The sequence below is a fragment of the Hyperoodon ampullatus genome (genome assembly GCF_949752795.1).
Source record: "Hyperoodon ampullatus genome assembly, chromosome: 7".
Lineage (NCBI taxonomy): Eukaryota > Metazoa > Chordata > Mammalia > Artiodactyla > Ziphiidae > Hyperoodon > Hyperoodon ampullatus.
In genome coordinates, this window is record NC_136920.1 from 80,247,982 (window position 1) to 80,262,917 (window position 14,936).

Here is a 14,936-nt window from a genome sequence, read left to right on the forward strand (position 1 = left end):
TCAGAGGCCGCTGGACGTCAGAGACTCCTGTTTGTGCTCGAGCGTGAGCCTTTCGAAAAGATACTCGCCCAGCACAGCCTGCGGTCCAGCCAGCCTGCGGAGGTTGGTCAGGTGGTTGCCCATCTTCTTGATGAGTTTCAGCTGCTCCTCCAGGAAGCGGCTCTCCAGGAAGTCACAGAGGTGGGAGTCTGCACGGGCAGGACCCAGGGCGCGCAGATCCGATAGTGCCTGGTTCAGGTTCTTCTCCCTAAGAATGGCGGCTTGCACAGTGTCCTGGGTTTTACCCCACTCATCTTGAGAAGGCTTCCGCGCATCCTGGAAGAGGGCGCGGCCGCAGCACTTGTTTTGCATTTTCAAGAGTCGCTGGGCGCCCTCACACTTCTCTTCAGCCAGTTGGCGAAAAATGCGGCCCCCATTGTCCAGAGCCCCACTGTTGCTGTGGAAATAGAAGCTTAGAGAGAGGTAAGTGTCCACAGATGCATGTTGAACAGGCGGTGGATGGCGGCCTCCACCTCGATGGAATAATTCTGACGAACATGGGAACTCGTGGTTGATCAGTGATAAGGAGCTAAGCTCCAAAAACGGTGTTGGCCTGTCCTGGAGGCTGAGGATAGCTGAGTGGCTGATTCCAAAGGTTGCGACAGGAAGAAATGTTGGAGGGTGGTCGGGGGCTGGAGCAAGGAGCGTCCCTGGGTCTGTTCATTCCAAACACTGTGGAAGCAAAAGACAGATCTGCAGGACTCCCGAGTGCACTGCCTCAAATAGGCTTTGATATAAATGAACAAGAAGCCCAAGCAAGGACAAAACTTACCCTTTCCCCCACCAAAATAGCTGGTGATACTAGAATCTAGATCTGGGAAGGGATTCTTCCATTACTTTAACATTCCAAGCCACTAGAGCAGTGGTTCTCAAAGTATGGTCACCTTGTAAGCAAGCAGTACCCTATGGGGCCTTCCTAGGACAGACCCATCCCCCATAGCCTCTGCTGTAGTTCCTCTCTGAAGTCCTCAGATAATAGTATCTCAGGCATATTTCTTGAGTTTTCAGATGCTAAAAACCACCACCCAATGGAAGAAATTAACTCTTTGATGATGATGAGCACACAGCCCCCAGACCTTCTGGCACCTAAGGATGGATAATGTTACCTGCCCTGTGGCCTCAACATCAGCCAGTCAGATGATTGTGCACGAGCTGATCACATTCCCTGGGACGTCCCTCCCTCACGTGGCCTTTAAAAATGCTTTGCTGAAATCCTTTGGAGATTTCAGGGTTTTTGGAACACGGGCCACCCCTCTCCTTGCTCGATCCTGCAATAAACCTTTCTCTGCTCCAGACTGCAACCTTTCGGTTTGTTTGGCCTCACTGTGCTTCAGACACACGAACGTGCATTCGGTAACAACCTGACCAGCTTTACCAGCGTCCCCTGATAATGTGTCAGATAGTCAAGTTTTAGGGCCCTGTCCCAGCCCTATGGAATCAGCAACTCTAGTGGGGCTCAGTGATCTCTGTTATAACTGGCCCTCCAGATGATTTTTATTCACCTTAAAGTTTGAAAATATCTGCCTTGTCAGCTGCCAAAGCGTCCACCAGCAGGTGAAGGGGAGAGACGCCTGGAAAAGATAGGGAGTAGCCAAGGCAAGTACAGCAGCATTTGCCGTGGTAGTAATGGAGAATGCCTTTTCTCCCCTGGTTGGCCCAGACTAGTATCTGGGGGCAGTGGCAGGGTTATTTAGGATGCTTTCAATTTCAATGTAGAGTGACCTCTGTCCTGGTTTGCCAGGGACTTCCCCTGTGTGAGCACTTAAAATCTCATCCTGGCAAACCCCTTAGCCCTGGATTTGAAAAACTTAGGAAATAACATGAAATTTAGGGGAAACATGATCTAGGTTTTGGGCAAGTCACAAGTGCTAATTAAAGCTAAGCAAGTATGGACAACATCTAGCCGTCTTTACCCCTTTGCAGGAAGGTAAATCTGATTGGGTGAAAGAACTTATTGTTAAGAAATCTTTGTAGAAACATCCCCTTCTGCTTAGTCCGCTGGTTCTCACTTCTGGCTAGACAATGGCATCGTCTGAGGAGATTTAAAATGATTTTATTGGTTTAGGATGACCAACTGTTGGTGTGAGGGTTTTTAAAAAGTGCTTCAGATGATTCTAATGTGCAGCCAAATTTAGGTGCCACTGCTTAAGCTTTTGAACCGCTGCTACATATTTTCACCTCATCTTCCTATGAGAATATCCAACTGTAGTTGGTTTGTTGTTTTTTTTTTCTTTTTTTAACTGTCTTATTTAAATAAGATTGAATGTACAGAAAATCCTGCTAGTCCATCTGGTATAGCTGGATCCTTAGAATAATATCATTAAGATATATACCATTTAAGTATTGTGATTGGCCTTTTAAAAATTAACATATGCATTGAATTAGTACCATGTGTTTTGAAGCTGTCATGTTGGGTAGCTCTACCTCTAATCTGCTGCCATTGCTAAATATCTGGACACCTCTTATTAGGAATTGCTTTTAAACATCTTTCGGGGTTAAAACCAAGATTGCTGTATTATTTGTACTGGGACCACAAAAACCTCACAAAGATCCCCCGCTGTACTTTCTACCCCCATCTCTAACCCTTGGCAACTTCTAATCTGTGCTCCATCTCCACAATTTTGTTATTTTAAGAATAATATGTAAATATCATCATGAATTACTTAATCTTCGGAGATTGGCTTTTTAAAATTTTTCCCTCGGCATCATTCCCTTGAAGTTCATTTCAATTTTTGCATATATTAATAATTTGTTCCTTTTTGTTGCTCGGTAGTATTCTATCATAAGATTTTATCACAATTTGTTTCAACATTCATCCATTGAAAGACATTTGGGTAGTAGCCAGTTTTGGGCTGTTATAAATAAAACTGCTATGAACATTTATGTGTAAGTTTCTGTGGGAACTTAATTAAGTTTTTGTTCCTTTTGGATAAATGCTCAAGAGTACAATTACTGTGTTGTAGGGTGAATCTACTTTTAGGATTAAAAGAGACTGTCAAGCTGTTTCTCAGAGTGGCTAAACCATTTTCTTTTCCCACCAGTGATGTGATATCATTTTTCCATGTACTCACCAGCATTTGATGTTGTCACTATACTTTAATTTTCGTTATTCTCTGATATCTCATTATGGTCTTAATTTGCATTTCCCTAATGGCTAATGATGTTGAGCATCTTTTCATGTGCTTCTTTGCCATGTGTATATTCTCTTCCATGAAACGTCTGTTCCTGTCTTCTGCCTATTTTCTAGTTGGGTTTTTTTAAGTTGTTTGGAGAGTTCTTTGTATATTATAGATACAAGTCATTTGTCTCATGTGGGATTTTCAAATATGTTTTCCCACTGTGTAATTTGAGTTTTCATCCACTTAAAATGATCTTCTATGAAGCATTTTTAACTCATTTTGATGAGATCCAATTTATCAATTTTTGCTTTTATTGATCATACTTTCGGTGTCAAGTCTAAGAATTATTCACGTAGTTCTAGATGCCAAAGATTTTCTCCTATTTTTTTTTCTAAAAATGTCCTGCTTTTACATTGAAGATTATGATCCACTTTGATTTAATTTTTGTGTAAGGTGTGGAGGTTTAGGTTAAGGTTCATTTTTTGTTTGTTTGTTTTTGTCGAGGGATGTCCAACTGTTTCAGTACCATTTTTTGAAAAGTCTATTCTTCCTTGATAGCTTTCACACTGCTGTCAAAAACAAGTTAAATGTATTTATGTCAGTCTATTTCTGGGTTCTCTATTCCATTCCATTGATCTGTGTATCTACCCTCCATCATTACTGCAAAATCTTGAAATTGGGTAGATGAATTCCTCCCATTTTAATCTTCCTTTACAAATTGTTTTAGCTATTCTTCAGCCTCTTCTTACCACATAAATCTTAGAATAAGCTTGTCTATATCCACAAAAACCTTGCGGGCATTTTAAGAGTAACTCTGTTAAGCCTCTTAACTTGGGGAGAATTGACATCTTTATTATGTTGTGTTTTCTAATCCATGAACAAGGTATGTCTCACTATTTGTTTGGGACTTTTAAATTTTTCTTCATCAGCATTTTGTAATTTTCAGTATAGAGGACCTATAAATGTCTTATTGGGCTTATATTTAAGTATTTATTTAGGTCAGTTGTAAATGGCATCACATATTTTTATTTAAGCTTCTACACATTTGTTATTAATATATAATTTGATAAAACTGTGTTGATTTGTACTCTAAAACATTTACAAACTAATATTATTTCTCAAGCTTTTTGTGGATTCCTTGGTTATTTTCTCCATTTAGATTATCATCTCCTCTTCAGATACCGTTTTACTTTTCCTTATTTAATATAGTAGTATATGTTACTATTCAACATTCAGTAGGATATATTCCTTCCTATTCAACGTAGTAGGAATAGTCCTTTTATCTTTTAAATAAATGTTTTAAAAATTTAACTTTTAAATTTATGTATTTATTTATTTTTGCTTTATTTTCTTACTAGAACCTCGATTAATATATTTAATAAAAGTGGTGAGGGCAGATATCGGTGCCTTGTTTCTGATCTTACAGAGAAAGCATTCAGTCTTTCACAGTTCGATATAATGTCGGTATAGGTTGTTTGTAGATCCTCTTGATGAGTTTCAGTATGTTCTTTTTCTATTCCTAGTTTGCTTGGGGGTTTTTTTCTTCTTTTTTTAAATTTTTTAATTTTATTATTATTTTTTACAACTTTATTGGAGTATAATTGCTTCACAATGGTGTGTTAGTTTCTGTTTTATAACAAAGTGAATCAGTTATACATATACATATGTTCCCATATCTCTTCCCTCTTGCGTCTGCCTCCCTCCCACCCTCCCTATCCCACCCCTCCAGGCAGTCACAAAGCACCGAGCTGATCTCCCTGTGCTATGCGGCTGCTTCCCACTAGCTATCTACCTTACGTTTGGTAGTGTATATATGTCCATGCCTCTCTCTCGCTTTGTCACAGCTTACCCTTTCCCCTCCCCATATTCTCAAGTCCATTCTCAAGTAGGTCTGTGTCTTTATTCCTGTTTTACCCCTAGGTTCTTCATGACATATTTTTTCTTAGATTCCATATATATGTGTTAGCATACGGTATTTGTCTTTCTCTTTCTGACTTACTTCACTCTGTATGACAGACTCTAGGTCTATCCACCTCATTACAAATAGCTCAATTTTGTTTCTTTTTATGGCTGAGTAATATGTCATTGTATATATGTGCCAAATCATGAATGGGATTGGATTTTGTCAAATGCTTTCTCTGCATTAATGGATAGGATCACATGACTTTTCCCCCTTAATCTATTGGATATGGTAGATTACAGTGTTTGATTTTCAAATATTTAACCAACTTTGCATAACTGGAATAAATACCACTTGGTCATGATATATTATTCTTTTTATATATTTCTGGATTTAATTTGCTAATATCTGGCTGAAGATCTTTACAGGCAATTTCATAAAACATATTGGTCTATAGTCTTCTTCTTTTTATACTATTCCTGTCTGGTTTTGGTATCAAGGTAATACTGGCTTCATAAGATTAATTAGGAACGGTTCCCTCTACTTCTATTTCTTATCAAATCATGTAAAATTGGTTTTCATTCTTTAAGTCTTGGGTAAAAGTGAAACATCTAAGCCTGAATATTTCTTTTGGGAGTTTTGATATGAAAAATCAGTGTTTCTAATGGTTACAGGAAAATTGAGATTATCTATTTCATCTTGGCTGAGTTTGGGTAGTTTTGGGTGTAGAAGAATTGGCCGATTTCATCTACATTTTTGAATTTAGAGTGTAGACTTGTTCATAATAACTTGTCCCTTATTAACCTGCAGGATATGTCATGGTATCCCTGGTTGCATATCTGATACCTGTGATTTGTGCCATCTCTGTTTTTACCTTTATCAGTCTTGCTAGATCTTTATTGATTAAATTGTTTGTTTCCAAGAACCAGCCTTTTGTTTCATTGATTTTCCCCCCCATTTTCCTGTTTTCAGTTTCATGGATTTCTGTTTCATCTTTATTATTTCCTTCTTTCTGCTTGTTTATTGTTTTTTCCTCTTCCTTTTTTACTATTGTAATATAGAAAATGAGATTATTGCTTTGAAATATTTCCCAATTTAGTTCTATAAACTTCCCTTTTAGCATTACTTTGACTTCATTCCACAAACTTTGATCTGTTATATCTCCATTTTCTTTTATTCTATGCATTAAAATTTTTTTCCTTGACGCTGTCTTTTTTACCCATGAGTTCTTTGGAATTGTGATGTTTCGTTTTCATGTGATTGAAGATTCTCCTGTTGTCTTTCTGTTATTGATTTCTAGTCTGATTCCATTATGGCTAGAGAACATACTCTCTATGATTTTAATTCTTTTAAATCTGCTAATGTTTTTTTATCACCCAGTATATGGTATATGAGTGAATGTTCCACGGACACTTGAATATGTATTCTGCTCTTATTGAGTGTGTTCTTTAAATGTCAGTTATGTCCTGTTGATTGATGATGTTTTCAGCTCTTCCATATCCTTGCTGATTTTTCTGTCTGGTAGTTCTATAAATTGCTGTGTTGACGTCTCAAATAATAATTGTGGATTTAAAATTTTCTCCTTTTACTACCTTTTTCAGTGTTTGCTTCATGTATTTTGAAGTTCTGTTGTTTGGTGCACACACATTTCGTATCACTAGGTCATCTAGGTGGATTATTCCTGTTATCTTTATGTAATGACCCTGTTTGCCCCTAATAATTTCCTTTGCTCTGAAATCTACTTTATCTGATATTAATTTATCCATTCCTGCTTTTTCTGATAAATGTTCACATGATATATCATTTTCATCCTTTTACTCTGAACTACCTATATCATGATGTTTAAAGTAAGCTTCTTATAGACAGTATATACTTGGATCATGCTTGTGATTTTTTAATCTACTCTTCCAATCTCTGTCTTTGACTTGGTTACTTAGATCATTTACATTAATGTAATTATTGCTATGTTAAAGATTAGGTCTACCATTTTATTTTTTGTTTTGTCTTTTACCTTAGTTTCTCAATCTTGTGTTTCTCTTATTTTGCCTTCTTGTGGGTTACTTAAACATTTTTTAATAAGCCCATTTTAATGTATTTATTTATAATCATGTGTGTATACTGTGTGTATAGTTTTCTTAGTGGTTGCTTTTGGCATTACAGTATACATATGTAACTTATCATAGTCTACTGGAATCAGTGTTTTATGACTTCAAGTGAAGTTTCAAAATTTTACTTCCATTTAGGTCTCTTAATATTCCCCAGTTTTAAAGTATGATTTTCTGTAGTATTTCCTTTCTCTACATTGAGAACCACATCAGATGGTGTCATAATTTTTGCTTTAACCATCATATAGTATTTAAGAAACTCATGAGACTAATGATAGTCTCTTCTATTTACCCCATTTGTTTTCACCCATTCCATTGTTCCCCTTTTCTTTCTGAAGTTCCCAGTGTTCTGTTTTTGTTTTTTTATGTTTTCCTAACTGTAGGTGATATCTGGTCTTTCCAGTGCCATTGGATATGAGTTTCAGGGAACCCTGAGCCTGGCTCACCTAATGCTGCTGAGTTGGAGGGTTTGTATATGTGGGGCCTGTTGGCTCAGCAGATGCTAGCAGATTACACTAATGTTGATGGGACTAGTGCCACAGGAGGATGGGTTCCCATTCAGGCTATGCTGCTGCTACAGTAGAACAAGTGCCCCTCTACTCCAAATGTGGGGCAATGACCTGCTGCTGTCACTGCTTTGTATTAGGCTGCTTTTCCTCAGGTGTGTGATGGGATCCCATAGAAGCTGCTGCTGTTGCTGTCAATCACAATGTTAAATTCATTTCAGAAATACTGAAGTATAAATATATAGCCTGGCTCTTGTAGAACCTCTGTATTTGTTTTTTATTGCTTTCATACAAATTACCAAAAACTTAGTGACTCAAAACAAGGTAAATTTATTACCTTACAAGTCTGACATTGGTGTCAATTGAGTAAAGTAAAAGTGTTGGCAGGATGGACAGACGAATGGATAAAGATGTGGCACAGGGATTCCCTGGTGACGCAGTGGTTGGGAGTCTGCCTGCTGATGCAGGGACACGGGTCATGCCCCACTCCAGGAAGATACCACATGCTGCGGAGTGGCTGAGCCCATAATCCATGGCTGCTGAGCCGGCGCGTCCGGAGCCTGTGCTCCGCAACGGGAGAGGCCGCAACAGTGAGAAGCCCACGTAACACACACACAAAAAAAAAATGTGGCCCATATATACAATGGAATATTACTCAGCCATAAAAAGAAATGAAATTGAGTTTTTTGTAGTGAGGTGGATTGACCTAGAGACTGTCATACAAAGTGAAGTAAGTCAGAAAGGGAAAAACAAATACCATATGCTAACACATATAAATGGAATATAAAAAAAAAGCAAAAATGGTTATGAAGAACCTAGGGGCAGGGCAGGAATAAAGATGCAGCCATAGAGAGTGGACTTGAGGACACAGGGAAGGGGAAGGGTTATCTGGGATGAAGTGAGAGAGTGGCATGGACATATATACACTACCAAATGTAAAATAGATAGCTAGTGGGAAGCAGCCACAAAGCACAGGGAGATCAGCTCTATGCTCTGTGTCCACCTAGAGGGGTGGGATAGGGAAGGGAGGGTGGTAGGGAGACGCAAGAGGGAGAGGATGTGGAGATATATGTATATGTATAGCTGATTGACTTTGTTATGAAGCAGAAACTAACACACCATTGTAAAGCAATTATAGTCCAATATAGATGGTTAAAAAAGAAAAAAAAGTGTTGGCAGAGCTACATTCTTTTCTGGAGGCTCTTAGGGGTGTTTCTGTTCCCTGGACTTTATCTGCTGCCAGCGGTCACTTATAGTCTTTGACTCAGAGTCCCCTTTCTCCACCTACAAAACCCAAAATGTTGCATCGCTGTGATTCTGCTTCTATTAAGTCATCTCTATCTTTCTCTTTCTACAGTTGGGAATGGTTTTCTGCTTTTAAGGACTCATGCAATTAGATTTGTTCCATGAGGTAATCCAGGATAATCTTTCTATCTCAAGGTCTATAACTTCAGTCATATCTGCAGAGTCCTCTTCACCATGTAAGGTAACATATTAATAGGTTCCAGGGATTAGGGTGAGGGCATTTTTAGGAGCCATTATGCTGCCTACCACACCCTTAACAAGTGACCTTGAGAAAATGACTGAGATTTTTAAAGCCTTACTTTCCTCAAACATAACATGGAAAGAAAGATAACTAGTTAATATCATGAAAGTGAAACAGTATATATGAAATCAACTAATTCAGAAAATAAGATTTTTTCTTTTTCTTTATGATTTACATGATTCTCAGAGTTCAGTTACTTGAAGAGTTACTTTTTTTTAAACAGAACTAAGGAATTTCAGGGTTCCGATGCTGTAAGATTGTCTGAATTATCTGAGTAACAATTAGCTAAGCACAGGTGTAAAGCATTTGATTTACTCCCTAGTGTTCTTTATCTTCTCATCCCACTAAATGAATATCCCTTGTCTAGCTCCAGCCAGTAGAGTCAGAGCTTGTTTTACTGTTTAACTAAAGTTCAATTTAAATTCTCTCTACATCTCCAGATTCTCAGCCCTGGTTGCATATTATATTCACTGGGGAGATTTCAAGAACTACTGATGTCAAATTTCTACCTATCATGGATATTTGAGGAGGGACCTGGAATGAAATGTTCTAGCTTATGGCTTTGGGCGCCAAATCATGTTACCTGTAGAAGGTATCTTCTAGGTATGAAAATAGTTCATATAAGTCAAATTTCTCAGTAAAAGATGCCAAAACTATGGCTTAGGTGGTAAATTTTCCATGTCAATTTGTCTGGGCCACCATGCCCAGTTATTTGGTCAAATATTATTCTGGATATTTCTGTGATGGCGTTTTTGTGTTTTTTAAATTCTTTCTTTCTTTCTTTCTTTATATTTTTGGCTGCGTTGGGTCTTCGTTGCTGCCCGTGGGCTTTCTCTATTTGCAGCAAGCGAGGGCTACTCTTCGTCGTGGCGCACGGTCTTCTCATTGCGGTGCCTTCTCTTGTTGCAGAGCGTGGGCTCTAGGTGCACAGGCTCAGTAGCTGTGGTGCATGGGCTTAGTTGGTCCACGGCATGTGGGATCTTCCCAGACCAGGGCTCAAACCCGTGTCCCCTGCATTTGCAGGCAGATCCTTAACCACTGTGCCACCAGGGTAGTCCCTGTGATGGTGTTTTTGGATGAAATTCATATTTAAATTGGTGGTGGACTTTGAGTAAAGCAGATTATCCTCCATAATATGGGTGGGCCTCATCCAATCAGTTAAAGTTCTAATAAAACAAAGACTGACTTCCCTGTGGCAAAAAGGAATTCTGCCAGAAGACTTACAGAAATTGAACTGCAACTCTTCCTAGAGTCTCTAGACAGCCTAACCTGCAGATTATGAATTTACCAAGCCTCTATTATTGTGTGAACCAATTGTTTAAAATCTCTCTCTCTCTTTCTCTATCTTTATATAGATACGGATATAGATCTACGTATCAATATTGATATCTATATCTAGATCTATCAATATATATGGGCACATTGTATACACCTGCTGTTGGTTCTGTTTTTCTGGAGAAACTTGACTAACATAGTGGGCCATATAAATAAAAGGATGAACCCAAGTTCACCCAGGTAGAAAGTAGTACAATGAGAACTGGAACTTAAGGCCTCATGACTCATTCAGCTGTGAACACTGACCCAGAACTGGGGTCCGCAAACTCTGGCCCACTGATCAGATCTCGCTTGACTCCTGGTTTTGTGCATAACGTTTTGCCTGAACACAGCCACACCCATTCATTAAGGTATTGTGCATGGCTGTTTCTGTGCTACAGCAGCAGACAGGCAATTGCAATGGATACGTATGGTACACAAAATCCAAAATATTTACTATCTGACCCTTTACAGAAAAGATCTGCTGACCCTTGCTCTAGGATGCCATCTGATTTCTGATAGTCCCGAGGAGAATAATTCATGCACATTGGGATAGATTGTTAATCTCATGTCCTCCTTATGTCAAAGATCTCTTAAATGCTCACCCTTGCAATAGCCAGCTTGGGGAGCACTGCCTGAGGATGCAGAAATATTTCTTGTCAGGTCTTTCCAATCCACACTGCTCCCTGACTATGGTTCTTAAAACCTATTTTTGAAAACAATTTTATTGGAGTATAGTTGATTTACAGTGTTGTGTTAGTTTCAGGTGTACAGAAAAGTGAAACAGTTATACATATACGTATACCCACTTTTTTTTTTTTTTTTTTTTTGCGGCACGCGGGCCTCTCACTGTTGTGGCCTCTCCTGTTGTGGAGCACAGGCTCCGGACGTGCAGGCTCGGTGGCCATGGCTCACGGGCCCAGCCGCTCTGCGGCATGTGAGATCTTCCCGGACTGGGGCACAAACCCGTGTCCCCTGCATCGGCAGGTGGACTCTCAACCACTGCGCCACCAGGGAAGCCCCACTTGTATTTTTTTCAGAGTCGTTTCCAAATAGCCCATTACAGAGTATTGAGTGGAGTTCCCTGTGCTAATAAGAAGAGCAGGTTCTTATTAGTTATCTATTTTATGTAGAGTAGTGTGTATATTTCAGTCCCAATCTCCCATTTTAACCTCCCCTCCACAATCCCCTGGTAACCCTAAGTTTGTTTTCTACCTCCGTGCCTCTACTTCTAAAACCTGTCTATTTTAACCAACTACCACTCATTGCTTACTGTCTCTGGCTTCATGTACTTGATAATAAATCTACTTCTTGTTCTATCCTGGATGACATGTCCCAAGGACTGAGATAATATTCTACATAACTTGTCCTTGATATTGTCTATCTTGGGGTCTTCATCTCTGTCCCAAAGAAGACAGTCACACTCTGTCTTCTAGTACTACTAAGAATACCACCTTTTAGGGCATCAATTTGACCCAATGCACTGAACTATCCCTTTAGAAGCTGTATGCAACCTGTCACTGGGTTTTAGCACAGGGGTAGAACTCAGATTAGTGTTCCTATTTAAACAAATCTACTTGACCAGAAACCTTTTGTCTCACCATTTATTTTATTACACAAGTAACTTCTGTCTTTGCATCTATGATGTAAATATTTTTAATTTCCTAAATTATCTGAAAAATTATTTAGAGCTTCTGTTTCAGTAGGCATTGGAATTGCTGTGTTATGACTATTTCATTATTTTATTTCCAAATGTTAAATCAGGCTTCAAGCTTTGGCCAAGAGTAGACAGGAAAAGGGTTTAAAAAGAAATGAAGAGTGGGAAAGACTTCTGATGCAAGGGAGACATAATACAGATTTGATTTTGAATCAGTAATTTATACTAAAGGTTTGATTTTGAATCAATAATGTATGTCATTGCAGAATAGCTCCCTGGTAAACTTCCACTCTTTGGTCGTCATTAAGTCCAGAAATCAACAATCAAAACGTGCAGTGCTCTTCTTCATTTTCTAAACACAAACCTAGATCTAGAGGAGAGGAGACGTCATTTCATCACTCAGGCTCTGGACTTACGACTCCAAGTCCTGTCTTCTTTCAACCATACCTGCTAAGTTTCTGTCTAACGTCTTGAGCATGAGGTAATGGCTTCAGCTTTCATCCCCTTCCTCAGTATATAGTTTAGTGACTATGAGTAAGGGATCTAAAACTTGAGAACTTGGGTTCAAATCTTGACTCTCAAATTTACTTGTTGAGTACTCTTGAGCATGTTATCTGTTTTTGCCTCCGTTTTCTCATCTATAAAATAGAGATAACATTACTTCTCTCAGCGAGTTACTATGAGGGTTAAAAGAGAAAATTCATACAGTGAAAGAATTTATCAGTTCTTGGAACACAATAAATACCAGAAAGAGATGTTAGCCATTATCAAGGGCCCCTCATTTTATGGATAATATAGATTAGTTTATATAGGTCTAATATTTACATATACATAAACATTTTGTACCTACATGTGTGTATGCGTTCTTCTTAGAAATTGAGCAGTCAACATTCACATCTAAAAGTATGTGCTCTGTGAAATGTAGATCTCCTGTGTACAGACACAGTGCTATATTATCTCTTAGATAATAGATATCTAACTGTGTTATCTAATAGATAACACAGTTATGTACTGCTACCTAATTAAGAAGTCCAAACTTAGTGTTGAAGCAAAAAAAACTGTTAATATGTGCCCAGATTCTGTGGGTCAGCAATTCAAACAGTACACAGAGGAGATGGCTTGTCTCTACTCCATGACTGATGTCGGAAACCTCAGCTCATGAGGATTGAAATGGCTGGGGCTGGAATCATCTAGATAATTTTAATTCCCATTTCTGGCCCTTGAGATGGGATGACTTGAAGACTGGGCCCAACAAGGACTGTTGACTGGAGTGCCTATAGATGGCTGCCCATGTGGCTTGGACTTCTCATAATGTGGTAGTTAGGATTCAAGATAGAGTATCCCAAGAATGAGTGTCCAGGGTTCAGGCATTCCATGAGAATCATGCAAAAGCTGCATGACCTTTTATGACCTAGTCTTAGATGTTACATAGCATCACTTTCATTGTATACTATTGCAGGCGTTGGAGACCTTTTTCCATAAAGTGTCAGACAGTCAATATTTTAGGCTTTACAAGCCATACAATCTCTTTTGCAACTACTTAGCTCTGCTGCTGTGATGTGAAAACAGACACAAACAATACATATACTGAGGAACATGGCTGTGTTCCAATAAAGCTTCATTTATAAAAGCTGGTAGAGGACTAGATTTGGCCCACTAGCCATAATTTACTGACCCCTGCTCTATTGTTTGTTAGGATTTGGGAGCCAAAATGTTCCTCAGTATTTACTGCTTTGCTAGTCCATTTAAGAAAATGGACTACTGAAAAAATAGCTTCAGACACAATATGGCATTTTATGATTTAGCATAAAATCTGAGAAATATAGAGGTTATCTGAAGCCTGCAATGGTAAAGGTCCCTCTGCTATTGAAGTTATTGTCTTTAAACAAAGATTCTACATCAGTAATGCCATATATATATATATATATATATATATATATATGATATTCAGGTTAATTTCCTATTCTCTCTAAGGAAGTAATTGGTTGGTTGGTATGAGAGATGGTGTGGCTTCCAAAGGTGAAAAGTATTATTTTGTTGTAATTTCCGGCTACCTAAGGATGGGAGAGGCCCAGGACACTGCAGTCAGTATATTATGTGGAGTAGGTTATATTGTGGTTTATTCATGAACTTTTACATGTTTATTTTCTATGCAAGTTTGTGTGCTCCTTTTTGAGTTTTGGTAGATAAGTGTTTTGTAACTTTCAAATACTTGGAGTTATATATATATATATAACTTTTATATATACATATTTTAACGTAGTAGTTAAAGCAGTGGAGAGTGTACTATAGTCTACCTAGGTTCAAATTCTGGCTTTACCCTATGACTTCCCTGTGGCTTCCTCTGCTCACCTATTAAAAAGGAGTATAATAAGACTGCTGTGGTGAGTTATCTACTAAGTGCTATTTAAGCATTTGCTATAATGATTATGTATACTCGAAGGCAAGGAACTTGCCCCTTGATCGTGTCTGTATTCCTAGTGCTTAAGAATTCCTAGTGCTTTCCTAGTGCATTGTCTTAGGATAGAGATAGCTCAGTATAGTTCTTCTCACTCTAAAGTACTGTTATGTTGAAAGTCTTTGCTTGTGTACTAATAATCTATGACATATCTGCTGAGGACAAGGAAACAAATAGTTTTAAAACGGCAATGGATTACAAAAGATTGTATGATGTAATGCCTTTATTATGTAATTATAAAACTAACAAATGATCATGGTAGAAAATTTGAAAAACTCCTAGACAAAATAGA

At 38.4% G+C, this 14,936-nt stretch overlaps 1 pseudogene across 1 annotated transcript in view; it reads right to left on the reverse strand.

Moving 5' to 3' along the window:
- The window catches only part of LOC307055641 (ferritin light chain-like), a 46,988-nt pseudogene continuing 32,052 nt past the window's right edge, over positions 1-14,936 (reverse strand). The window contains exon 3 of the transcript in view: positions 1-527. The product of the transcript in view is annotated as a ferritin light chain-like (transcript). The remainder of the gene's footprint in view (positions 528-14,936) is intronic.